Genomic DNA, 27,631 nt, shown 5'->3' on the forward strand with positions numbered 1-27,631 from the left:
AGTCATTATCTCTGGGGAAGAAGAGCAGGGGAGTTTTGAGATTGAGATTGTGGATTGGAATAAAGGACTTCAATTTCATAATGTTTTTACTTCTTTTATTCAAAAAAGTCTGAAGCCAAGTGCCAGAATGTTAACATTTGTTAATTCTCAAAAGTGGATACATGGGTGTTTGTTATAATATTCTTGTACTTTATTTTAAAAATCTTTCACACTCCCCCAAAAGTGTAATAAGTATCTAACCTCATATCCTTACAACAATGATTCCATCAGAAGACTGATGAGTTTCTAGTGGGGGGTGGGGAGCATGGGGAGGGAGTGGATCCATGTAACTTCTGTAATGATTTAAAAAATGACAGAAAGCTTTATGTGTGTGATGTGTATGTGCATTGTTTTGTTTTGTTTTGTTTTTGGAGAGGATGCAACTCCATCACTTCCAAAGGTATTTGGAAATGTATGACAGAAGACTTTGATTTGCATAATACTTGACTAGTGTTACTGGCATTTAGCATCTGGGGCCAAGCATGCTAAATATTTTGCGAGTTGCAGGTCTACACCTACACAAAAAGAATTGGCTAGCCCCAAATGCCAATTACATTCTTCTGGGAAATATTGAGTTAGAAGTTGCATCCTACTGAGAATGACAGAAAATCCTGTAATTAATAGTATCAACAAATAATCATTTTTCTTTTCTTTTTTTAATGTTTATTTATTTTTGAGAGAGACAGAGACAAACCCACAAACCATGAGGTCGTGACCTGAGCTGAAGTCGAATGCTTAACCAATTGAGCCACCCAGGCGCCCCTTCGTTTCTTTTGTAACAGGAATTGTGGAGGTTGCTGATATATGTTCCGTGGCTCAAGGGTGTCAGGGCTCAGTTCACTCTGTTTCTATTTGTTTTTCCTGATAGTTTCATAATGGCTGCTAAAGCTCCAGCCATCAAATCCTGTCCAGACAGGAATAAAGAAGGGCTAGAGAAAGAATGGGCAACGCCTGTACTAAATACCAAATATAGGTATTTGGAGGAAAATAAGACTTTCCCTTAAATCTTCAGTATATTCTATTTATGTCTCATTGTACCACATGGTTTTGCTTGCTGCAGGAGAGCTTTGTAGGCTTTATACCAGAAGAAGGCAAGGACAAAGGGATTTGGAATGGGTGTTAGGAAGTCAACCACAGTATTTGCTGCAAAAATGAATAGGTTAAATTTAATACTAAAATAACGAATGGGTATATCAAAACTCATTCAAGAAAATAGAAACCACTCTAAATATTTACCAGAGAAGGAATTTAATGCAAAAAAAAAATTGGTTACACAGTAGATAGAAGAGTAAAGTTAAATAGGGGACAGTGAGGCAACCCAGAGATTAGCAACCTCAGGAAGCTGCTATCCACTCTTGGTTAGAAGACAAAGGGAGAAGGCAGAATTACTAGGGTCACTTGGCAGAAGCTAGAACCAGGACAGACCCATTCAGCAGGAACTGGAGCCAGAGGGGAACTGGAGCTATTGCAGAAAACAACACATGAGAGGCAGTGGGGGAGGAATACCTTGCTTATCTCCTTTTCCCACTGGTTTCTACTATTGGCCAAATGCAGCTGGGAGCCAGCTGACAGTCTATAAGATCCACACTGTGATGCAGAGCTGAGTAAGAGAAAGAGAAATAAACTGGAGGGAAAACAGGCCCAGGACCAAGCACACCGAGTCAAAATACGAGACACCCTTCTATGTTACAGTAAAGGAAGGTATAGATGATAAAAGTAAATCAGGGATGACAAAAATAATATCAGATGATGCAGAATTCAAGGCTCAGGCCGTTAAATGAGATGAAGTGTTTTCCTTCTTTCCTTCCTTCCTTTCCTTTCTTTTGTTTTCTTTCTTTCTTTCTTTCTTTCTTTCTTTCTTTCTTTCTTTCTTTCTTCTTTTTTATTGTTGACGGGTGCAATCCATAACAAATATGAAGGAATCATTGAAACTAAGTGCTAAACAGCATGGCATCAAATATATATATCAAAACCTCTTATAAATACCCTCTTAGAAATACAATGAGAACCATAATCATAGAGGGGACTTTAGTCCTTGTGATAGATCAAGCAGACAAAAGTAAATAAGCACATTCAACAAGAGCTCATATTAAGACATATGGCAGCAGCCAAACCTGAAATCAGAGATATTCACAGCTTTAAGTGCTTTTATTAATAAACAAGAAAAATGAAAATAAATGGATTCAATTATGGCTTCAACTCAAGAGAACATAAAAAAAAAACAAATATAACTTTAGGAAAGTGAGAGAAAAGAATCAATAAAAACACAAACAGAAATCAATACATTTAAAAAGAAACGTAGAGAAGCGTCCGACTTCAGCCAGGTCACGATCTCGCGGTCCGTGAGTTCGAGCCCCGCGTCAGGCTCTGGGCTGATGGCTCAGAGCCTGGAGCCTGTTTCCGATTCTGTGTCTCCCTCTCTCTCTGCCCCTCCCCCGTTCATGCTCTGTCTCTCTCTGTCCCCAAAAAAATAAATAAACGTTGAAAAAATAAATAAATAAAAAGAAACGTAGAATCAATAAATTTACCAAGAGCCTATTTCAAAAAGATCAACAAAAGAGACAAACTCTTGGATTTAACAAACACACACAAAAATGAGAAAAGACCCAAATGCACAACATTAAGAATAAGAAAGTTAATACAATCACAGATACAGAGAGTAAACACATTGTAAGAGCCATACTGCATGTGAGTTAATCCTAATGCATTTGAAAATCTCAATGATAAGAATACTTTTACAGGGAAATGGAAACATTACAAAATTGAGAGAGGTCTTATTATGACTTGTGAGACCCTGCAGTTATACTCAGTCTCCTAGAAATAGTAGTTTTCTGTATTACATCTATCATGACAGCATACTGAGCTGTCTCCCCTGTGAGACCATAAGCTTTCTGAGGTCAAGGACTACATCTTATTTGATTTTGCATCTCCAGTATGTAGCTACAGGATACATTGCAGATGCTCAGAGATGTTCATTGAAAAAATTTCTTCTGTCCTCCCTCCCTCCCTTCCTTTCTTTCTCTCCCTGCTCTTACTTCCCTCCTCCTTTTCTTTCCTTCTTCAGCACCCCATAGAATAATCAAGAAGCAAGATCCATTTAGCTCAGAAAAAAGAGTGCCATGTTTATGCCATTCTTTAGGTCCTATTGATGGTCTATTCTCTATAGATTCTGTTCTCCTGTGAAGGAGGCATGTGCAGGCAGGCTCCCATGTAGGGTCCATAGAGCATTCCTCTGCAAGCAGCACCGCTTATCAGGAGCTGCCCGGAGCTGGTGACTCAGAGAATGGCCCAGCAGGCCCTGGCTGTTGCTAGGAAACCACAATTCCCTGGTGGAACCCAGCACAACACTTGCAGGTTGTCCCTGATAACTTAGAGGAAAAGAAAAGCTGTCAGAAAAGGTAGAGGGAAAAACAAAAAAACTAAAATGAAGAAAGTAATTTTCCTTTCTCAGCACTAATGACATGTATCTACAGGGATTAGAGACAAAAATAATCAAAAGAGAGGTTGGCATCGTTAACAAAAACTGTTTTTGCTCTTGCTACTTTTGACGTTGTCTAAATGAGCTGCAAGAACATGGCCAAAAAGATGTCTGTTTTGTAGATGGTCTCAGAGTTCTCTGGAACTTTGTCCATGGAAGGGTCTGGGGAAGTGATGAAAGGCTCTCCCCTTTCATCCCTGTCCACTCCCTGATTGGGACTTCTTCAGCTGCCTGGTCAACCTCCTTATGCAAGTGAATGCTTCCCTTGGCCTCCAATACACTTTGACCAACTGCAAATCAGTGTTGCCCAGGCACACCTAGAGAGGAAAGGGAAGGAGAATAATAGAACCCTATAGCAGTGGTTCTCACAGTTGACTGCATGTCAGAATTACCTGGAGGGTTTCTTAAACACAGATTGCTGGACCCGACTCCCAGTCTTTCTGTTTCAGGAGGCCTAGGTGGGGGATAAGAGTATGCATTTCTACTAAGTTTCCAGGTGATGCTGATGCTGCTGGTTTAGAGACCACACTTTGGGAAGCTCTGCCCTAGACTATTAAATCTTGCAAGGAATTGTCAATTCACTTAACTGACGAAGAAACAGAGGTTCAAGGAAGTGCACTGGGTTGCCCAAGGTCACTTAGCTGCTGCTGGGTTGGTTCAAACAGAGGCTTCCTGAATTGAACACCAGTGCTTTCTCTACTACAAAATGCTCTCCAAGCAGCGTGCCTCTTTAAAAATTCTCCAAAAGACTCCAGATGGCCACCAACAGGGGTGGTCCTATCAAACGAATGCCAAGTTGCTAAATCCAACCCCGATAGCGACAGCTTTGGATATGAAGTCAGAGACGGTTTGCAAAAGCCTTTGTGTTCTTCGCAGCGTTGTCTCTCATCTTTCTAAATACTGCAGATAGAAAAGGAAGCATGTTGAGGAGGAGCAGACACAGCTAAGCAGGACTCCAATATGTGTCCAAAGAGGCACACCTCCAGTGCCATGCTGCCAAACGAGGGCTGTCGGTAGGAAGCCCCATAAGCTTTGGACTCAAACAACAAGGCGGGTCTCCCTCTTGCCTGCCCCCACCATCCTCCCTCCCTGGCCTCACTGTGTGCAGAGGTGGCTTCAGAGATATATTTAAATCTTAAAATATATATATCCTTTCCACTTTTGCTTGACTGTAGGCTTCGTCATTCATTGAGGCTAATTGTAAGCTGCAGGATACAAAAAGAAAAAAAAAATCAAGCAAACAACGTGCATTAACAAGGCCTGGCTAAAGCAAAAGTAGGGTGAGTATGGAGTTTATCTTTGGTCCCTCTGGTCTCCTTTTTGACACTCATGACTCTCCAAGGCCTCAACTCTTCCCTGCCCTTCTTGATTTCTAGTACAACCTTTACTTCTCTACTTTACTTCTTCTAGACTTTACTTCTTCTTTACCTTCATCTAACCTCTGCTAAGGTGTGAGCTGAAAAATATTGAAAGGGTTATTGCTCATAGGTCTTTTAATTGTAATAAAGGATGTTTGAAGACTAAACACCCTCCAATGCTTGAAAAAATGAAGCTCTAATGATGAAATTTTGAGGGATTTAGGGGTTAAGGGGAGAGTCACTAAGAACCAGGGCCTTATTCAGAATTTTTTACATTGTACATCATAGCTGATCCTTAATTTGTCCCCCGTTAAGGCTAAGACTTACCTTGTGTATTGACAATGCTGGCAGTGGCTCATGCCTTAGGAACCATCACCTGTAATTGTAGTTCTTCTGTTATTACAAGAACTTTATGTCCACTAGATGGCATTCAGATAGAGATGGTAGACAAATTCTTGTTTCTATAGCTTATTGATGCTAAGAAAAAATGAACTGGAGAGCTCCTCCTTCCTGCCAGGATTTTTAGCTTTGTTCTTATTGTCTCTGCCTCATGGGGTGACCTATGTTTGGGACTCCTACTGAGTTAATGCATAAAGATATGACATTTTACTTGTGTATAGCGCTATATAGTGTTCAATGTGCTTCGATGTATGTTCTTTCCTTTGAGCTCACTTCTTGACTTGTAGAAATTATCATTTCCATTTCACCTCTGAGGTAAGAGGTTCAAATATATCAGCTAGAAAGTAACAGAGCCAGAATGTGAATCTAAACCTTTGATTTCTGGGGGTGCCTGGGTAGCCCAGTCGGTTGAGTGTCTGACTCTTGATTTTGGCTCAGGTCATGGGATCGAGCCCTATGTCGGGCTCTGTGCTGAGCATGGAACCTGCTTAAGATTCTCTCGTTCTGTCCCTCTGCCCCCTCCCCCACTCGTACTCTCTCTCTCTAAAATAAATAAAAAAAATTCATAAACCTTTGATTTCTGATTCTAAATAGACCATATTTCATCCCCAAACAGTAAATTAGAGGTGTATCATAGAAATGATGGTTGTTAGCTGACTGAGTGGGCAGAGAAGCCCTTGGAGGGCTGACTGTGGTTAAGAAGTGACTCTGGCCAACATAGGAAAATATTGAAAAGGGGAACATTATGGTGCCAGCCTTTCTTCTGGTGATCTCAGCAGACATCATGATTTGTGTGTCTTAAGTCCAGAGTGGTGGGGGCAGACAATAACATGACTTTCAGGAAGGCAGGAGAGTAAGAAATTAGGGGCAGAGAGGAAAGATGGTACTTAAAATACAGCAGTGGGTTCTCCCAGAGAATTTACTCATGCAGTCAAAACAAGTCCTGTGAAGGTGAAGAGGCTCCTTCAAAATCACATTTCAGCTGAGAATGCAAAATCACCATGGGCAAATGGAAGAGCTTCTGCTGGCTGAGGTCCCCTAGGAGTTATCTGTATGTTGTCTGCTCACTTAATGCTGTATGCAAGTGTTACAGTATTGTATTTCATTAATATTGCTCTGGTGTAGAGTGGTTGTCTTATGTTTCAGGTGCTCCCAGGGATGCTGGGAGAAGGAATTATGTTAACTAGCAATATTCCATGCATTTAATCACTCCTGGGAAATTAATATAGCAATAGTGTTGACTAAGGAGTTAAGAGAAGAAGGAGGGCATTTCAGGTGTGTGGATTAGTGGATTAACAGGCACAAACGTATCAAGATGGAAATGAGCTTAATCTGTGGGGAAGAATAAAAGCCCCTGTCTTGTCAAAGTGGAGAATCAGGGAGTAGAAAGTACCATTGGACAGATAACTTCAGACTGGCTTATAAGGTGTGGTATGTCACTTCGAGGAGGGCTTGCCTTGATTATGGACATCACAATTTTTAAGAAAGTATCATTTTAGAAAGATTATTCCAGCACTTCACCGAATAGTTTTTAGTTGGAAGAGTCTGGGGCAGGAGAAAGGATATAAGGCTATTGGTATAATTTTTATAAGAGGTAACATAGGGCTGACCTTGTATGGAAAGGGAGAGGATGGACAGCTGATGAAAGACACTAAGATGAGTCCCTTTTGTTTGCCAATGAGAAAGTCAATTGTTTATTGAACATATTGTCCCCACTGGGATCTTGTGGGCAAGAAGCAGGTTTTCCTGCTATTCTCTTAACCTCACATTGTTGCTGCTTGTTTCCCAATGTGGTCTCCCGTTGTCTTAATGGAGCAGTGGCGCTCTGCTCATTAAAACTGTGCAGCACATTACAAGCATCACTCATTTTAAGTAACTGATTTTATAGCATTTCAAACCTGCCAAGTTGATAAATTAGGCACTGTACTATTTTATACAATCTGGAGTCTCAGATCTAGGGAATTTTGAAAATTAGCAAATCCTGTGGCAAATGGCAGCCCCTGCTGGCAAATATGATATTACAGGCTAACTCTAGTAGACAATGTAATGGCCCAGAAAAAGATGAACAAAGAGAATAAAGCTGCTTGAGATAGAAGGGCTGAGGAGGGGAATCCATTAGTTTGGAGAAAGTGATATATTTCAGGGAAATACAAGAAAAGCAATCAGTGACAGTAAGATAACCCCAAAGTTAAGGAACAAATCCAGAGAATTTTTAAAGACCTAATATGGGTATGACTATGTGAGGTGCTTGGACAATATCAGTGTGATGGTTCTGACCTCATAAGCAAGTCTACATTTAGAATGGCAAATTCTAAGGATCTAAGTGCTGCATAAACTCCTTTCAGGATAACATTGCAACCAGCATTTCAGTAGTCTGACTACACTCCGCAAAATTTCTTCAACAATTATTTTGTATTTAATGCATTTGGGAATTATTATCTTGGGAATTGTTTCCCCTGTGAAAATACTTTTTAATATATTAGAAATTGGTGTGTTCATGAGGAGGTGGGGTATGGCTTCACTTTATAGCCCTTGTTAAATACAATTCATACATTCTATACAGTTGGATTTTCCAGACTCATACATGATTCAAAGAAGATTACAGAGGTCTTTATAAGGTTTGGTCATAGATTTTTCAGAGAGACTGGTGTGTAAGAAAACTTATTTGTTTACATTCCACCTTTTATTTCCAGAAATAATTTAAGCTGCTTTAAGGCAGATGAGGTCAGCAAACTGTAAAGAACTAACTCTTCTCCTCAGGAATCTGGTTGGGAACATAAGAGCAGATGTAAAAAATTAATGAATAATAAAAGATTATCTATAAGAAGGTAGAAAAGCGTTTCTAGAACTTGATTGCCTGGGTCAACATCCTGGCAGTGTAGTTCTTTAGCCTAGAACCTTGGGTAAGTTGTGTAAGCTCTCAGTGTCTGACTTGTAAAATGGGGATAATGACAGCACCTGCCTCATAGGGTTGTTGTGAGTTTTAAATAGCTTCATATATGTAAAGCACTATACAGAGCCTGGAATTAGTAAGCACTATATGTGTTACCAACTATTATTATGGAAAGTGGTAAATGAATGACATACTCAGTGATCTCTGCAGGAATTAGCTGGGAAATAGTGGTATAAATAAAGAAATAGTGAAAAGAACAGAAAGTGAAAAGTGGAAGAAATAGAGAAGAAAAGAACACAGAAAGATAAACTGGGGAGGCCCACAGGGAAGGTGGTGGTGATTCATGTAACCTGAATTTTTATAAAAAAAGAAGTAGGATTTATATGATAGAAGAGGCAGACAGAGTGGATAAAATCATAGTGCATGTAGCCTGTTACGGGGAAGAGGAGAGGCTGGTCTGATTGAAGCAGTGTGGGCACAAAAGGGAAGTATTTGAATCCCATGCTGGGATGATCATGGAACTGAGGAGTCAGAACTTTACTCTGAAGACTTGGGAGCTGCTTGGGTTTGCATGGGGGAGTGTGGCACATCAGGAAAATTAATCTCTGCTGCAAGGGTGAAGGATGTTGCAAGGGCCAGGAGTCTGGCCAGAGGTCATAGGGGATGGAAATAATTTTCTCTCTACCCTTTTGGGTTCCTACCTGAGATGCCTGCAATAAAAGGCAGATTTACAGGAGAAAAACAGATAGAAGCCTATTACCATGTTCACCTCATGTACACATGAAGGGAAAACTGTGTGACTCCCCAAGGTGGCTTAGAATCCAGGACTACACAACATCTTAAAAGGGAAAGCAGGGTGGGGGTTGGAGGTCTCTTAGGGGAGAGTAAAGGGAGATGAATGGGCCTTTAGAAGAATAGATGGAAGGTATGATAGTTTGTGACAAAGTTTGTCTGGGTGTGGTGTGAACTTTAGTCTCCTCTCCTGTGGTAAGAGTCCATCTTCCCTGGTTGCTATAACTCCTGGGGAAAGGATTGATGATAAATGAGTTCCTTTTGGAGGATAACAGGAGTTTAGAGTGAGTCTTTCCTTGCATCTGCTGGTTTTCTAGTGCCTGCATCTCAAAAAAAATCGATATACCAAAGTGACAGATTTGAGGTGGCATTTTCTGCTACCCTTAAGGGTTAAGTTGTGTGGGAAGTGCAACAATGAGAGTCTGGACAAGGGGAAAGGCAGATGGAAAGATGGTGAGATGAACCTCACTAAGAACGACCTGAAGACATTGAATGTAGGGGCCAAGAGAGGGGCTGTGGGAGATTCTACTGTTTGAAGCCAGAGACACTGGGATAGTTGAAGTATCAAGTGATCTTAGGAGGAGGCTACGGGTGCCGTAGATGATATTCTAGACATATTGAGGTTGAGGTGGTAGGAAAAAGTGAACACTCATAATAATGTCTGGGGTAGTTTATATCAAGACAAATGTCCTAGGTTAGAAGGTCTCTTTGAGTATGGGGTACATCCCCAGACAGAAATCCAAATGATTTTCTCAACTTTTCATTTGTAGTACCTTTCATTACAGGACCAGTGATATCATTGCTTTTAGGCTGAATCTGGGTAGCATTTGTCTGTAAAGTTTTCATCATTATTAGCACTAAGTGTGGCCCAAGCATCCTGGATAATTCACATTTAGCCTTTTGTGCTGACTTTCTGCCTGAGGACCCCCATGTCTCTTCTTCCAATTTAGCATTAATATTAATGATGACTGTTAGAGCAGAAAATCAGATCAGCAGGCAGAGTCAGAGCTGCTTCTTTAAGCGCTCTCAGTTTACCCAAATGTGAAGATCTGGGGGTGCATTTGCCCTTCAGGTGAAGTCTGGTAAGTGATGAGAAGAACCCCTTTCCTCAAGTGAAAGGCTGATGCATTAGGGGTGGTTCACTCTTTGCAACCTCATTTAGCAGCACACTAAACAGTGGTTCATTAAGCTGTAAGCATCTGCATCATGGCACCAGAGGCTTCTGAGGGCACCAGGCTGAGATGGTGGCTTCACTGTTTAAATCCTGACTCTGGGACATTTAGAGCTCTGTAGGAAGAACAGAGTAGCGAGTGCAGTGAAATTGAACGTGGCCAGATTTGCCCTAACACTGAATTAATGCTATAGGCACTGAGATTCAGAAATAGTAACAACATAACCCATAAAACAAGATGGGGTAAATTTTGCAGGGGATCATTTGTTTTTCCATTCCAAGGCTTGAGTGGTCGGATGTAATAGGGATAGGAAGGAAAGTAGAAATAAAAATTGTAATCTTTAGCTTGGCCCAGCTGCCAAATCATGCTTAGGTATATTTTGATATGTCTTAAGTTTTAACCCCAATTTTCTTTTTCCTATGTGGTGTCAGGGATGGGTTCAAAATTATCTTAAGGTTATAAGATTTCTCCTGTGTGTAATCTGATCTCTTGTTCTTCTACTAGGAAGTCAGCAATGCCCCCAGTGGCAGTGAACACAAATAGCTCAATATGCTTTGAGTCATAGTTTCCATTTTTATAACTTTTGCTTGTTTTATGGTCTAATTTTAGGCCTGACTTATTTTTTCCTCTTAGTGCTATATTAATAAAATTCACAATGCCTTGAATGTAGCAAAGAGTCAAATGTTCATTGAATGACTGTTTCATAATCACAGTGTGCAGGAAAAAGCTCAGCAAATCCTGCTTTTGTGATGCGATCGTGCAAACAGCATAGGCGTAAAAAGTAAGGCACATGCGGCTTCCAATCCTACGTCTCTCTAGGCAAGTTAGTTGAACTATCATATCCCAGTTTCCTTATCTGCTAAATAGGAATGTATGACCTTCACAGAATCATCGTGAAGAATGAAGAGGTAACGTATAAAAAGTGCCTGGCAGAATACTGAGCATACGAATGAGCCCTTACAAAGTATTTGCCACAGAAATCAATGACTCCACGGCAAAATTTCGTAAGACAAGGACATTTCTCCAGATACAGCAAAGTTTCTGAAGTGTCAAGCTGATGATCTAACATCTATTAGGGTGCTAGCTTTGTGTTATAATCCTCTCTTTCTGTACACATTTTTTAACTGCCAGATTTGTGGTGAAGGGGAACTTGGATGTCTCCTAAAATGATGTGAAATTTTCTAAAGGTAAATTGAAAGGAATTTACTCTCTGCTTTTAATAATGTCAACCAAAGGCAAAAGTGGACTCTAAGAGGTATGTTTTGACTTTCCATGAGAGCTTAGGATTGCTTAAAATGATGAGGAAACAATAAAAGTGTGAAGTGAGCTGTATGAAAACTTCAGTATCTCAGAATTTGCAGGCAGTATTGTGGTATAATGACCTGAAGATTGGGCCACTGCCCCCTTTGGAGCCACCAGGGATATTCATGTTCTCCTGGACTTGCCAGACCATTTGCAGACACCTCGAACCGTCATGAAGAAAGACTGTATAATGGATCTACTTTCATTTTAGGGCTTAATTAATTTTTCTTCAAATCGTAGTGAAGTAGAATTATTTCTGGGAAAGAAGTATTGGAGTTTCATGCTAGCAGGCCGTTGGCCTTTCCTATCAATTATCCATAACTTAAGAAATCAGAGGAGAGAGATAGGCTCAGAATTAATGAACAAACCACTCAATAGAACAGGTAAAAATGGAAGCCCAGGTTCTTGACCAAACGTTCTCCAAACTTGTTGTTAGCAGTGGAAACTGAGCCTGTAGTCCTCAGGGAGATTGACTTGATGGTCTTCAGAGACACCAGGTGCATCTAAAATGCTATAACTTACTCCCCTCCCCCATTTTTTTTTAAAGATGTGGCTTACTTCTCAGTCACATCCTCTCTTGGACCCTACATCTTAATGCATATTTCCTCTTAAAGTGACAAATTCACTATTCTATAACATTAAACATACACGCTGAAAAGCTGCCTTATTGGGTAACCATCTTAAGTTTTATGATAAATTACCTTCCTTTTATTTTTTTTATTTATTTATTTTTTTAAATTTTTTTTTTCAACGTTTATTTATTTTTGGGACAGAGAGAGACAGAGCATGAACGGGGGAGGGGCAGAGAGAGAGGGAGACACAGAATTGGAAGCAGGCTCCAGGCTCCGAGCTGTCAGCCCAGAGCCCGACGCGGGGCTCGAACTCCCGGACCGCGAGATGGTGACCTGGCTGAAGTCGGACGCTTAACCGACTGCGCCACCCAGGCGCCCCTAATTACCTTCCTTTTAGCTGGCACCTGGGATGTCTGTTTACTAGCTGCGACTCAGAACTCCTGCAGACGGTTATGAGACTGGATCTGATGCACTTGTGACTCTACTCACATATGACAATGGGGAACCCCTGCAGATGGCAGCAGCACTTCAAGTTTCACCAGCCAGGAAGGGTTTGTGGTTCACACAACCAGAAATCAAAAGACGCTGGCAGAATCCTTATTGTAGTCCTTGTGCCCTGACCATTTCCAGCCACTATTCCAGATTCCAACTTTACCGCTTCAAGTCCTGCACAGCGTAGAGCATGGACAGAAGGAAGCAAAGCCCAAGAAATGTCTGTCTAATTCCCTTTATCAAAGAAGAAAACAATTTAAAAACTTTCAACACCCCAGCCCCTCCATTTCCCTCTTAAATGTGGGTTCTCTCTCCAACCTGAGTGTGAAACGGAAGGAATAGAAGCGGAGATTGTCGATCATACACTGATTTTTAAAATGATATTACTCTCCACAGGCTAGTTATACTATTAGACAAAGAATGAGCAAACTATTCCTTTTGCTTTCTATTGCTATAAATGCCCATTAAAGAAAATTAATGGCTGTTCTGTAATTTCTGAGAAGTATGTACAATGCCTGGACATAAGAGGTATCCATAAATATGACTCAGTCTTTCACATCTGAATGGAAAAGCTGTATTATTTATATAATTTCCTTTGTGGGGTTGAAAATATAAAACATGTAGGCTGATAATCACATTTACATTCATAATTATTTCTAACTTAGATTTTAAATTGCAGAGGCAATACTAGCTTATATAAAATGTCCAATAATTCAGAAATATATGTAGAAAAAGTTAATAATCCTCTCTTCCCTATCTTCCTTCCTGAGGCGACTGTTAAATATGCTCATAAAAATACTTAACAAGAAGGTAGGATCTTTCTGTACACATTACTGCAGCTTTCTGTGGATCAATAGAGTGAAATCATATATAATAGCTGCATAGCATATGGAATATGGAATACTATAAAAACTGATGTTTTTATTTCTGTTGGCCAAAGTCCTCAAAGTGGAATGTTATATAGAAGAGTTTTGTGTCCTGCAGACTTTTAGTGAATACTGCCAGATTGCCCTCTAAGAAGGGTATAACAATATTTGATTGTCATTTGCCTACATTCTTACCAGCATTTGATGTTACCAATTAAAAACAATTTTTTTGCCAATCTGCTGGATAGAAAATGGCATCTTGATTAACTTGCATTTTCCCAGCAAGATCACATGGCATAGTGTCTAAAGGCATGGATCTCTAGTCCAGCTGCCTGATTGTGTTGCCTACTACCTATGTGACCTTAGCAACTTCCCTGTGACTCAGTTTCATTATTCCCATTGACAATAGGAAAAATAATAGTACCTGCCAAATAAGACTATTATTGGGATAAATTGAGTTAATATTTGTAAAAATTTAGAATAGTACCTGGTGCTTAGAGCAGTGCCTGACACATAATGAACACTATATGAGTTAAATAAATGGTGGTGAGGGGCGCCTGGGTGGCGCAGTCGGTTAAGCGTCCGACTTCAGCCAGGTCACGATCTCGCGGTCCGTGAGTTCGAGCCCCGCGTCAGGCTCTGGGCTGATGGCTCGGAGCCTGGGGCCTGTTTCCGATTCTGTGTCTCCCTCTCTCTCTGCCCCTCCCCCGTTCATGCTCTGTCTCTCTCTGTCCCAAAAATAAATAAAAACGTTGAAAAAAAAAATAAATGTTGGTGATATTGAACATCTTTTTATATTTTATTAATCATTTGCATTTTTCTGCTAAATATGAATGTCAAAATATTTAATTTCAGTGCAAAAAAAAAAGTGGATGGAATTTTTTTTTTCACTTTTGAAATCACATTACTCCCAGGGAAAAGCATAGTAATTCCTGCCCCACCTCCCTTCTCGAAGAAACACTCCACTGCTTGGAAATGCCAGATGCCAGGATGCTGAGAAGAATTTTGCCGTAATGTTTGAATGAGAAGGAAAATAGAAAGGTTTTGAAAAATAGGCAAAAAATGTTCTAAGTAAAAGAACAATCCAGGATTAACCATAAAAGGTAATTTAAATTTTTCTTTTCTAATGCCGATGATACAATTTTACAAGTGAAAAATCATCATTTGATATCTTGGATTTCAGAATAGCTCAGCCTTTTCTTGTTGAGATTACTAACCACATACCTCTTTTCTCAATTGGTTATTTTTCACTTGGATTTGTCCTCTACAGGGAATCTTGTATTATTTATCAGTCATATAAATCTAAAACCACCCAGCCTTGGGCTTGCTTAAATGTCAGAGACAACTATTTCTTGTGTTCTTCCTCTCAGCTTCTGTCAGCAACATGTTCTTTTTATGTTTTCTCTACATCTTTAGTGTGATGGAAAGATGCTCTTTCATCAGGCATCAGTTTTAACCTGTTTTGGTTAAATTCACATTTGAGTAGTTTTATTCCATTTCAGAATTATTGGGGGTTGGGGAGGGAGGGCAGCTGAGGTGGAGAGGGGGAGGAAGCAAGGGGAAGGAGGGGGAACTTTCTGAACCACATTCATTGGCTTGCATGCACTATTCTTAGGCAACATCAAACTGACTTTTATTGAAACTTAGAAACAATGGCAGGCAGTGGGAATGTTTATGGAAAAACACCCCTTCATAATCTCAGCTTCAAACCTTCTGATATCCTACACCATTTCCTATTTTTTCCAGCTCATTCCCTCCAGTCCTTGGGCTCTAGTAGCTGTTCCACCTCTCCTCCAATCCATTGACCCCATCACCTTCTTGCTGATCATTACCTCCCCTCAAGTCTTTACTGCATGATTTAATTCCCTTGTGTACATATTTAATTTCCCTGCCCCTTTCTGCCTCTATCACCCTACTCTGAATTAATTACCACAAACCTAAAGTGGATCAGGTAGCCAGCCAATCTTGAAGCATTTCCCTGAATTCATTCCCTCTCTCCTCGACCATCATCTGATCCTTTCTCCTCTTCCCTCCAACTTCCAACGCCCCTCCCTACTCCTCACTCTCAGCTCATGACCTGATTGTTTATTTCACTGAGAGGATACAAGCAACCAGAAAAGAAATTCCTCATGCTTTCGTCACCAAAACTCATAACCTAGGTGCATCTGTGCTGACAAGCCAGCCTTCAGCTGTTGATGTAGGGGGCAAACTATCCCTGTACCCCTGTAGGGCAGTCCTTGCACGTGTGTGCTAGATTTTGCATATTCCCCAAACTTGCTGCTTACTCAAGGGCAACACTTCTGCAATTTTATATTCTCTCTTGCATGATCAGTCTCCTTCTCCTTACTTAATCATTACCATCAGCATACAAGGGTTCTACAATATCTCATCCTTAAAAAATTTTTCAATAGAGGCATTAATTGTAAGCTTTATAAACAAATTTCTGTCCGGTCATTTTATTGTATTGTATTGTATTGTATTTTTTATTTTAGAGAGAGAGGGAGAGCACATGAGGCGGACAGAGGGGCAGAGGGAGAGAGAGAATCTTAAGCAGACTTTACGCTCAGCACAGAGCCCAATGTGGGGCTTGGTCCCAGGACCCTGGGCCAAAATCAAGAGTCTGACACTCAACCGACAGCCACCCATGTGCCCCTGTCTGGTCATTTTAATGAGGGAAAACATTATGTGAAAAGGTACGAACATGAAACTGGATCTTTTCTTTTAGTGGAGCATAAAGCATTTTTTTCAAAGCCCAAAATTAGTGACACAGTAAATAGACATTCTATAACATATGCTAAAGTAAACTTGTTAATTGTCATATTTGAAAATGGAAAGACTCCAACATAAAGCAGAAACAGGAGTTATCAGGTTTTGTGGAGGAATAAATGAATGTTTATGGGCCACCAATTCCTAGTGAACTTAGGAAGTCATGTAACTTTGATACAGATAACGTTAAAATTAGTTTACGAGTGGTATGGCTTAGACTTTCCCACTCCTAACCAAGTACCGGGGAGATAATATACAATCCTTAAATGTGAAGCTGCTTAATGCATTAATAAACTCAACATATCATCTAAGGAATCTGAACACTTCTGCTTCTCCAAATGGTTGAATTGTAGTTCTCAGCACTGAAAGGATTTATCACCTGTGAGTATACAGGGGCCAGGTATACGGTGCCAGATTGGCGTTCAGTCCAGGTCAGTAGACTCACTGGCGCCTCTCATCTCACACAGCTGGAGTATACGGGCCTGTGATTCTGGGAGGCACTTGGCTGACTGGTGAATGGCTGCCAGCCCTGCTACCTTCTTCTGTTGGACTTCCAGTCCCCCCCAGCTGCACCTTCAACTGGGTCATGTTCTCTACCCTGTCACTGAATACTGCAAGGACATGCCTGCCATCTTGTGTTGGCTCTCTGAAGCCCTAAGCATCTGAACAGTAGAAATATTTGCAATTTCAGTTGCAAAATGTCTGTTTCTATCCAGAAACGAGACCTATGTTTGCTGAAAATAAGATAAACCACTGTTTCAGATGTCTGATTTTCCAGAAGTCATAGGTAGTAACATCCTTGGTGCTGAGCCACACGAGGTGTACCCCAAATCCCCAGGGCAAAGGATTGACATGTAGAAGCACTTCCCACCCCAGAGATAGTAGCATTTTGGGGGGATAAAGTCAAATATGGTGTCACACTAAGCACACCTTGGATATTTCTGATCCAGGACCCATTGTGGCTCTTCCCCACCAACCTAGGTGCCAAAGCTCTGTGCCTGAATACTAGGCAAGTACCAGCTCCTCAGTGTCAAGTGCATAGCTACTGTTAAAAAACAAAATTCAACTGAGTAAATTTGAAGATCTAATTAGGTTTATTAAATGATTCATGAATGGGGCATTATCTCATCTAGCAAACAGAGGGAAGCTCTCAGAAGTTGCACAAAATGGAAGGTTTTTATAAGAAGGTTGGTGGGGCAAGAGAGTTATAGGCAAAAGAAAAGAAAGTATTGTTTCAGGCAAGATCACCTTCCCTCAGGGGGAAGGGCAGAAAGTCTTATTATGCAGATTACCTCATTCTTCCTTTTTTGGTTGTGGGGGGGAATGGAGAAGGACCTTGTTATCACAAGGTCCTTGCTACTTTCTGATTCGCAGGTTAAGACTACTTTTCTGAGGGGAAGATAAAAGCTGCAATTAGGTTAGGTATTAAGGCCTGGTTTGGTGACTTGGCCTGGCCAAAGTAATGCCATTTTGGGCCTGTGTTTTTCTTTTTAACTCCACTCTGGGGACAGGATGCCACTTCACTCACCTGTCATGGCTGCTGACCACTACCTCATCTTTAAAAAATACCTCCTTGGACCCCTAATTATCCTCCAGCTGTTGCCCATTTTTATACTCCCCATTACAAAAAGTAATTGTGTATGTTCTTGTTCTCACTGTGTATCTTTTCCCATTTTTTTTTCCTGAAACCCAGTCTAACATTCCTTCCCCCATTCCGTCTGCATTGTCAAATCCAGTGATATTAGTTGCAACTGACACAGGTGATCACTCTTTCCTTTTTATGACACTTTCTTCTCTTGGTTTCTAGAACGCCATACTTTCTGGTTTTCCTTCTGGTCCCTTCTATGGCTCCTGCTCCTCTTTCTGATCTTTTAACATCACAGTGCCCCAGGGCCCAATCCTTGGGCCACTTCTCTCTCCTCTTTTCACACTAACCTTCTTTGTGATCTCAGCTAGCCCCACCCACAGGGATGACAGATAAAATACAGGATTCCCAGTTAAATTTGAATTTTAGATACATAACCAATAATATTTAGTCCTGTAACTTTATTTTCTAAATCTGGCAAACTTATGCTAATGACTCCCAAATTTCTCTCTCTAGCCCAAATGGCTCTCCTGAACTTCTTATAAATGGCAAAACTGAATCTTGGATATTTAATAGCCCCAATATCTCCACTTAGATTTCTAACAGGCAGCTCAAGCTTACGATGTTCAAAACAAATCTTGATTCTCTTTCCTCCCATCAAAGTTACTCCTCTTGTAGACTTCCCCCTCTCAGACAATGGCATAACTATTCTTCCAGTTGATGTACTGGTCTTTGACCCCCTTTTCTCACTTGCTGCACATCCCATCCATTAGCAACCCCCAGAGACAGTTATCTTCAGAATATAATCAGAATTCTCACTTCTGCCACCTGCACTGCTACCATGCGGATCCCAGCAGCCTTCTAACCCAATATACACTCCACAGAGAAATTTGTTAAAAACATAAACCAGATCATATCACTCCTCTGCACTAAAACCTATAATGTCTTCTCTTCTCTGAGTAGAATGCAAAATCCTTACCATGACCTGCAGACTGCATACCATCTGTCCCTCTGCACCTCTCCGACCTCATGGGCCATCACCCGCATCCTTGCTCCTGTAACCAAACCAACATGAGTTTGCTTCTTGGTGAGTCAGAAACCGCACCAGGTTGAGTGATTGCACAAAGAAAACTTTATTTGCAGCATATAAGGAGATCACGGGGAATGGCTTCCAAAGCTGTGACTCCTCCAAGCAAGGGTGGATGTGTTCCCTTTACTTAGGGTTAGGATGAATTTTACATAGGGAAGCCTTGGCATTGCAGATAGAGGCGGGCACAAGGTATTGCATGAGTCTGAAGGAAACATGTCTATACACGCATTGTATGTTATGTAGAGGAGGCTCGTGCTCCTCCTTGGGCTGAGGTTTTAATAGTATAATGATATAAAGGTAGTTGTTGGTCATTCTAGAGGCCACTCCATGGTCCTTCTGTGCAGGTGTGAGTCTGAGGTTAAGCTCAAACTGGTCTGGGTTGTCTGGGCTGCTGGTGGTCTTGTCAGGGCAGCTGGTATCCCTGGAGGAGTGATTTCACTTTCCTTCCCCCCCCTCCCCCCCCCCCCCCCCCCGCCTGCCCCCGAGTTAAGAGATAAGCTGGAAAGAAGAGCTTAAAGAAAAATGTGGGACAAGGGTCAGTGAGTACAAGCAGCTGGGCAGTAAAGCACACTCTAGCCTCTAGGGTTTCATTACTGTTCCCCTGGCTGGGATATGCTGTCCCTGTGTATCTGAATGACTGGCCACCTTCCTCTATTCCAGCTTCAGCTGCAATGTCACCTGATGAGAAAGGCATAACAACCACCCCATTGGACACCTTCTCCCTCCATCATGCTCTTGTAAGGGCCATGGGCAGCTCGCCCCCAAATGTGCCACTTTGGTGTATTGATTATTTTATGTAAAAGTTACTTGAAAGACAGCCTATGCAAGGACACTCAGACCCCCCTCTGTCTCTCTGAGAGCAAGAAATTAATCTCCATGTGAAAGGCACCTTCTCTGTACCAGGAGGTAGACATCCTTATCACTGGATATGGGAAGTTTAGATCCCAGAAGGCTGTATAAACAACCCTTGTTACTTTTTACTGCTTTACTACTCCACACCAAATTCGGTTTAGAATTTCTTACTAATTGAAGCTCCCAAAGTTAAGCTTTTTTTTTTTTTTTGTCTTGTCAATTCCTCACAGATTTATCGTCTCTGTGCCTAAAGAGTATAAAAACTGCCCACTTTGGTTATTTCTTTAGGTCTCAATTTCAGTACTGGGCCTCCGTGCACACATAATAAAATTTTGGCTTTTTCTCCTGGTAATCTGTCTCATGTAAATTTAATTCTTAGTCCAGCTGGAAGACCTGGAGGCTAGAGAAGAATTTTTCCTTCCCTTCACTCTGTTCCTTAAGCTTCCTTCATACTACTTAGCACCACCTGGCAAGTTTATTTATTGTCTGTTTCCACCCTTTCCCACAAGTAGAGTGTAAACTCCATGAGAGCAGGGCCTTGATTTTGTCACTGCTGGCTATCTGGGGCCAGGAATAGTGCTTGTGACCATGATTGCTCATATTTGTTGAACAAATGATTGAGTAAATTAATGAATAAAAGAGAAGAGATTTATTTTTTTGGTGGTTGTGGTGAAAGAAACCATCATCTTTCTTTTTGTTCTGTATCTTAATTCCACTTATAACCTAGACATCTTTCTTTTTGTCAGCTTAACTTTTCAGCTTTGCAAAATGTGTAAGTGGGAATAGCTGTTCCTTCTCTTGAGAAATCACTAAAAACCTTCCATTATTTATACGGATTTGATCAGAAAGAGGGATGCATCTTTCACTAAAATAATTTAAGGGCTCAGGATTGGGGAGCCTCAAACCAAAAGTAAGTACAAAAAGTTGAGTATTTGCTCTTGCAGCCTTTTCAGAAAATATACATGCCCCTGGAATGATGCATTGTGTTAGAATATAGGTATTACCTTAGAGTTTGCAAAGAGCTTTTATTTCCTATCATCATCTCCATTTCACAAGAGGGAAGCTGAATCTCAGAGGGCTTACAAGGTAGATTATAGGTGGAGTAACTACCTGAGTCTGGGTTATCAGGCTCAGTTCAGCTCAATAAAACAAAGAGGTTGGGAATGCAAGCTGGTGGTGTAGCCACTCTGGAAAACAGTGTGGAGGTTCCTCAAAAAACTAAAAATAGAACTACCCTATGACTCAGCAATTACACAACTAGGTATTTATCCAAGGGATACAGGTGTGCTATTTCGAAGGGACATATGCACCCCAATGTTTATAGCAGCACTATCAATAATAGCCAAAGTATGGAAAGAGCCCAAATGTCCATTGATGGATGAATGGATAAAGAAGATGTGGTATATATGTGTGTGGTATACACACACACACACACACACACACACACACATACATACATACACACCCAATGGAGTGTTACTCAGCAATCAAAAAGAATGAAATCTTGCCATTTGCAACTACGTGGATGGAACTGGAGGGTATTATGCTAAGGGAAATTAGTCAGAGAAAGACAAAAATCATATGACTTCACTCATATGAGGACTTTAAGAGACAAAACAGATGAACATAATGGAAAGGAAACAAAAATAATATAAAAACAGGGAGGGGGACAAAACATAAGAGACAAATATGGAGAACAAACAGAAGGTTACTGGAGGGGTTATGGGAGGGGGGATGGGCTAAATGGGTAAGGGGCACTAAGGAATCTACTCCTGAAATCATTGTTGCACTATGCTAACTAATTTGGATGTGAATTAAAAAAAATAAAATTAAAAAAATTAAATAAAAGAGGTAAGACCTTGAAAATTGGTTCTTATCAGAATCACCTAAGTTGACTGAGTTGGGAAACATGTCTTTCCCATAAAAATTATGGATAGAACTCAGGAAAGTGACACTGTCAAAAAAATTTGAGAATTTTCATAGAAAGATTGAGAGAACAAATTCAAAGACACTTTCATCTTGGCTTCCATTTGCTTATCTGTATCTATTAACTTAGAATTTACTTTATACATTTTTCCATATGTTTTGTTCAAGAGTGAACTGTTTTTGTGGATTTCTCAATCTTTAGTGGATTTTGAGATTTTAGAAGCCTGTGATTTCGAATATGCTTTTCTTAGTCCTTTTGGCTTGCTGTAACAAAATACCATAGACTGAATGGCTTATAAACAACAAACATTTATTTCTCATGGTTCTGAAGGCTGGAAAGTCCAAGATCAGGGCTCCAATAGATTTAGTTTCTAGTGAGGGCTGACTTCTTTGTGCTGTGCCCTCACATGGCAGAAGGGTGAGGTAGCTCTCTGGAGCCTTTTTTATAAGGGTACTAATCCCATCCATGAGGTCTCCACCCTCATGACCTAATCACCACCTAAAGGCTCGATTTCGAAACAACATCACATTAGGGATTAGGTTTAAACATATGAATTTAGGAGGAATATAGACATTCAGTATGTGGCAATGCTTACATTATTTTTTTGAATATGTAATTGCTGTAAAGTCACAACATTAAAAAAACAATTACAGTGTGGTACTTTGTGGATCTTAGAGGGTCCCAAGATCTTATTGTCAAACATAATAATTTACTACTTCCTCCTCATGGTAGAACATAATCTAGTCTATATTATAGGATAGATTATTGGTTTGCAGCCTGTTATTAAATTAAAAAAATTTTTTTAATGTTTATTTATTTTTGAAGGAGTGGGAGACAGAGTGTGAGTGGGGGAAGGGCAGAGAGACAGGGAGACACAGAATCCGAAGCAGGCTCCAGGCTCTGAGCTTCAGCACAGAGCCTGACGTGGAGCTCGAGCCCACAAACTGCGAGACCATGACCTGAGCCAAAGTCGGACGCTCAACCGACTAAGCCACCCAGGCGCCCCTGTTACTAAATTTTTTATAAGTGGTAAAGGGCTAGCACTTTGCATGCTGGTATCTGGTCTCCAATCTTTGCCATTGGAAAAAAAAAAAAAAAAACGTCATCTTGAAGTCAGTTTTCAAACTAGACCTGCCATGTTTACTATTCCCGGCTGCTATCTTCCTTCTGGCTCCTTGTAAGGAAAGAGCACACCCAGCAAGTGTGATGTGAGCACCCTCGGAAACAGGCTGGTCAGAAATGTAAGGTGAAGTGAGAATCCACCTTGCCCAAGAGAATTTCTCTGCTGGCAACTGCTTCTTCCCACTCCTACGTGGCTTTAAATTTCTACCTGCAGGAAATGTTGGGAAGAAGTGGGCCCATTTTGGGCTTTTCAGAGAAGGTAAAAGCCTTAAAGGGAATAGTGGAGATCCAGCAGCTAAGTAAATAGCAGGGTTTGGCTAGAGAAGAACTGGATGGATGTTTCTGCCAAGGTGGAGGAGAGGGTAGGATGTCTATGTGGAATCCTCCAATGGAAGGAGCTGACAGGGAAGTATTTCTGGGAAAAGAGCCTGTTTCTGAGGGTGCTCACATCACATTTGCTGCTCGTGTTCTTCCCTTAGAAGGAGCCAGAAGGAAGATAGCAGCCAGGAATAAATAGTAAACATGGCAGGTCTAGTTCTAGGGTATTTCCTCTCTGGAGTATTCAAGCAGGATACGGACAAGAAGCATTGCTTTAGTTCTCTTACTGACATTAACAATCCTATTCCTTCATTGTCCAACAAAATTTCACCTGGATCTCTAACCATTACGGGGACACTTGTGAGTGAGTGGTGGTGGCCTAAGGGATTGGTTGGGTGATATATGAGTGACAGGTGGATGGGTAGAATCCAGGGAGTGCTTGCACTAGAGGGCCTGGTGACTGTTGTCCTATCTGCAGTGTGTAAGGAGGGTTAGAGAATTGTCAGGGGCACAGGGTGTTGAGAGAACTACCAGTCAGACCAGAGAGAGGCAGAGGTTTTTTCAGACTATAATAGGACAACAGTGAGGTTTTTCAAAATTTGCCCTTAACAATGAAATTTGTATAAATCTTACTGTATTCTAGGTAATACTCCACACATTTTACATATATTCATGCATTCAATTCTTATAACAGCCTGTGGGGAGGCAATTTTATCATGCCTGTTTTACAGAGGAAACTGAGACACAGAGTTTAATAACTTACCCAAGGTTAAATAGCTAGAAACTGGCAAAGGTGAGGGCCACGTGGGTGGCTCAGTCAATTAAGCATCCAACTCTTGATTTCAGCTCAGGTCATGGTCTCATGGTTTGGTTTGTGAGAATGAACCCCACGTTGGGCTCTGTGCTTTCTCCGTCTCTCTGCCTCTCCCCTGCTCACACACACACTCTTTCTCAAAATGAAGAAATAAACATTAAAAAAGAAAAAGAAAAAGAAACTGGCAAAGGGAGATTGAACCCAGGCAGCCTGGCTCCAGAGACTGTGGCCCTTGCAGCATACTACACAGCCTTACTACCAATGTTTCAGAAGTGGCTGGTTGATCAGTTTTCAAATAATTCACAGTCACTGACTTGAGCTAGATAGCAAAGACCGTGAGCAGTGGTGGTGGTGCATACAGGGGAGATAGCAGCATGAGTTAAAGAAATACTTGGAGGTAATGGTAGGATGGGTGTTGCACCAGAAAGGAAGGCATCTGAATGGGGTGAAGGTACCCCATTCATGCTACTTACAGCCTATCTGTGCAGATACACCCGGGTATAACACAAAGAAACCAGAGTTAGCTATTTGTAGTTTATTGTATGATTTTCTGTAGGCCCAAAATATATAAGTTAGTGCTTATTTTTATGGCTGCTGTAGAATTTCAAATAGGAAATCTTTAATGGATTACAATCTGAGTTCAAAATGATCACATTTTGTACCTAGTTAAAATCACTGCAGGTTATTGAATGTTCTGGTTTTGAAAAGGAACCAAATGTTTTTAGCGTCCTTTGCTTGAGAAAAGAACATGTTAGTCCCAGGTTATTTCCAGTTTGATTTTATGGCATTATGTATCTATCTGCCATTTGATAAGTTCCAAGATCAAAAACTAGGTAAGTGACTGAGATCCTATCACTCCGACAAAATAAATGTGTTATGTGGTCAGCTTATATTCCATCAGAAATTTAGACTTCCAAATAAGGCTACCAGCCATGTTGTAACTCTAAAATTTTCAAAACCAGTTTGGAATTAGCCAATGCTGATTGTCTATGTGATTGAAACTAAGGACCAGAAATGACGCTTGGTACTTCTTTATGGAAATGACAGTTGCCTCCTTCTTCTCCTCCCTGCCCCATTCCCTTCATCATCAACATCAACAGAGATTCGTATGGTGTGTTACAGTTGACCAATCATGGCACATGATGTTGAGTTTGCTTTGCATTTTCTTCACTGTTTCTACTTTCCATTGAAAGCTAATAAGAAATTATTGAAAGTTGAAATTGTTCCTTTGTCTTTTAAAACTGTGACAGGGACATATACAATTACCAACTCTTGGTTATTTAACATACTTAAACAGTGGTTAAAACTATGACAGCAATAATTAGGTCAGTTGACTTGGACAATTAAGGGATGGATATAGTCTTTGAACATTAAAACAAATAAAGAACAAAACCAGGCTTTGTAAGACTGAAAGATAGGAGGGTAATTCCAAGTATGTAGTCTTTTTATATTAATGTTATTTTATATCAGAAAATTTGTCTTAGAAGTACCTAAAGCTGGTTGCAATAGAGAATAAAGAGAAAGATATCAGAAATCGAGTAATAAAATTGCTACAAATTTGGCCTGAAAATTTTTTTGGAATAAATGACCTAGGTGATTCACACCTGGGATTGGGAATATAATGGCTATACTCAGACATTGTTTCTTGATCTGACATGCTAGGCAAATACTTTGGCTTCTGTGTCTCATTTGCAAACTAGCATTCTCTGACCTGACTTCTAAAGGAAGGTTACTGCCGAGGGCCAGCTGATAGGAATGCTTATGAAAAACAGCCAAGAGCACAGTGCCGTGTAAATGCTAACCACCCATGATAATGATAAAGAGAGGGAGGAAAGGTATGTTGCCTTCTTTGCCTAACTTTATTGTGTGGAGTTTGACCTTCAGGAAAGTCATTTTGTTTGTGGGTGTATGAGCAAGCAGGCATGCATTTGAATTATCATAGAATATAGATTTAATAATTTTCAAGATGTTTTTATTTTTAAGAGTTTTTAGATGTCAAGTCAGGAACATTCAAATTTGTAAAATGAAGGCATTTTTCCACACAAAGTTTTTTCTCCTGTGTCTGAGCTTGGATATATACATAGATGGAAACACAGTTTTTCTTGTCATTAACCAACTTTAAAGGCAACTTCAGTTTAATAGGCTGTAGCTGAGTGCTCCCAGCCCAGTCAGCCTCTCTCTGCTTGAGCACAGGCAAGAGTAATTCACTCTCAGTGGGAAGCAGAAAGGGCATGTACTATTTTCCTAAGAAACCAAAGTAAAAGCTCTGTCTCTGACAGGCAATGACACCCCCAGCCTACCCCAATGGTGGCCAGGTAGCAAGTCTGTTGAAAACATTTCCCACTGTTGTCACTGAAGTGTGTGGATTTATTTCCTGGAGGGACTACCCCCTGGAACAGTCTTCCAGGTGTGACTGCCCCCACAGTAAACTCTCATCCTAATTTTGCATTCAGCTGTTACTTCCTGGAAAAGGGTCAGAAACCACATGGGAGAGCAAGGATAATAGTAGCCAAGACCCAAATATTGTAGGAGATGAGGATCCTGGTTCCTCATGAAAAGACTTCATTTGAGAGAACACAGTTCTCACTTGAAACCTTAATTGGACTGTATGATTTCTGGTTCTTTCAAATTCTTCAACATTTGGTTTTGTTCTATGAAAAGTTCTAGGAAACCACACTGTAGAGAAGCATCCCATTTCTCAAATGCTTTTAAAATTAAGACAAGACTTATCTGGCAATGGCATCACAATGCTTGGCAATGTCCAAAACTGATTTCTATTTTTCTGTTCTAACTGGAAAATACATCTGGGTTCATAACCTTGAGTCTATAAAAGTCATCATCTGTTGTTTCACCAAGATCTTTTAGGGAGAAACATTTCATCTATTGTTCCTTTCCACTTGGCACTTGGCCTTGGAGACGATATGGAAAAAGCCATGAACATTAATTGCAATACTGAATCTGCTATGAGTCTGTATGCAACCTGATCCTTCATAGCACGCATTCTGCTTTGCAAGAAAATGCAGTGTGAAGTTTGTTTGCCATTCATGGTTTTGTCCTTCCTCATGAATAGGTGTAGCTTCTGGCATTTCCTTTCTGCCTATTTGTTTATCATCTGTGACCAGGGCAAACTCTGTCTGTTTACACCCAACATTCAAAAGTAGCTAAAACAAGGTGCAATTCTTCCAATTCTTCGTGTGCCTACTACAAGCAAGGCACTCTCTTGGGTACAGAGTTCATACTCTCCCATAGCTGGTGGGGAAAGTAAGAAAATATCTGTAAATACACTCACATTTACTTGCTCCTGAGGGCCATTTGTGTCTTTTTTCTCATTGATATTTCAGTGGTTTCTCTCCTCTGAATGTAAGCCCACAGAACAGTGTTTGGATTTAGTTGTACATCGTACATTGTCGTTGTTGGCATTCAATGTGTTACCTCTTACAAATAGTAAGAACTATAAATCTGTTTTTGGTGCTAGCAAGAGTCTTGCTAGGAAAAGAAGGAATAAGGAGGTAGAGATTTTCTTAAGAGTCTCAAAAGGCCATAAAATTCTTAGAGACCTTGATTTTCCTGGCATTTATCTTTTTCTCCCTTCCCCATTTTCAGTATTATTTGATTTACACCAATAAGCAGGGCTGAAGGCTATCTCCTGTGCAGATTCTCTTGGGTGTGGATAGAAGACATGGTTTGTAACCCAGACTGCGTGGAGTTCCAGCTTTGATGAATGGGTCTTTGATGAGTCCTTTGATCTTGCTCAATTTTTAGGGATTTGTTTGCAGACACCTGACAACCAGCAC

Source organism: Lynx rufus, unplaced genomic scaffold (genome assembly GCF_022079265.1).
Source record: "Lynx rufus isolate CCGP_SWC_20201006 ecotype Redwood Valley unplaced genomic scaffold, mLynRuf1.p SCAF_17, whole genome shotgun sequence".
In the NCBI taxonomy this organism is placed as follows: domain Eukaryota; kingdom Metazoa; phylum Chordata; class Mammalia; order Carnivora; family Felidae; genus Lynx; species Lynx rufus.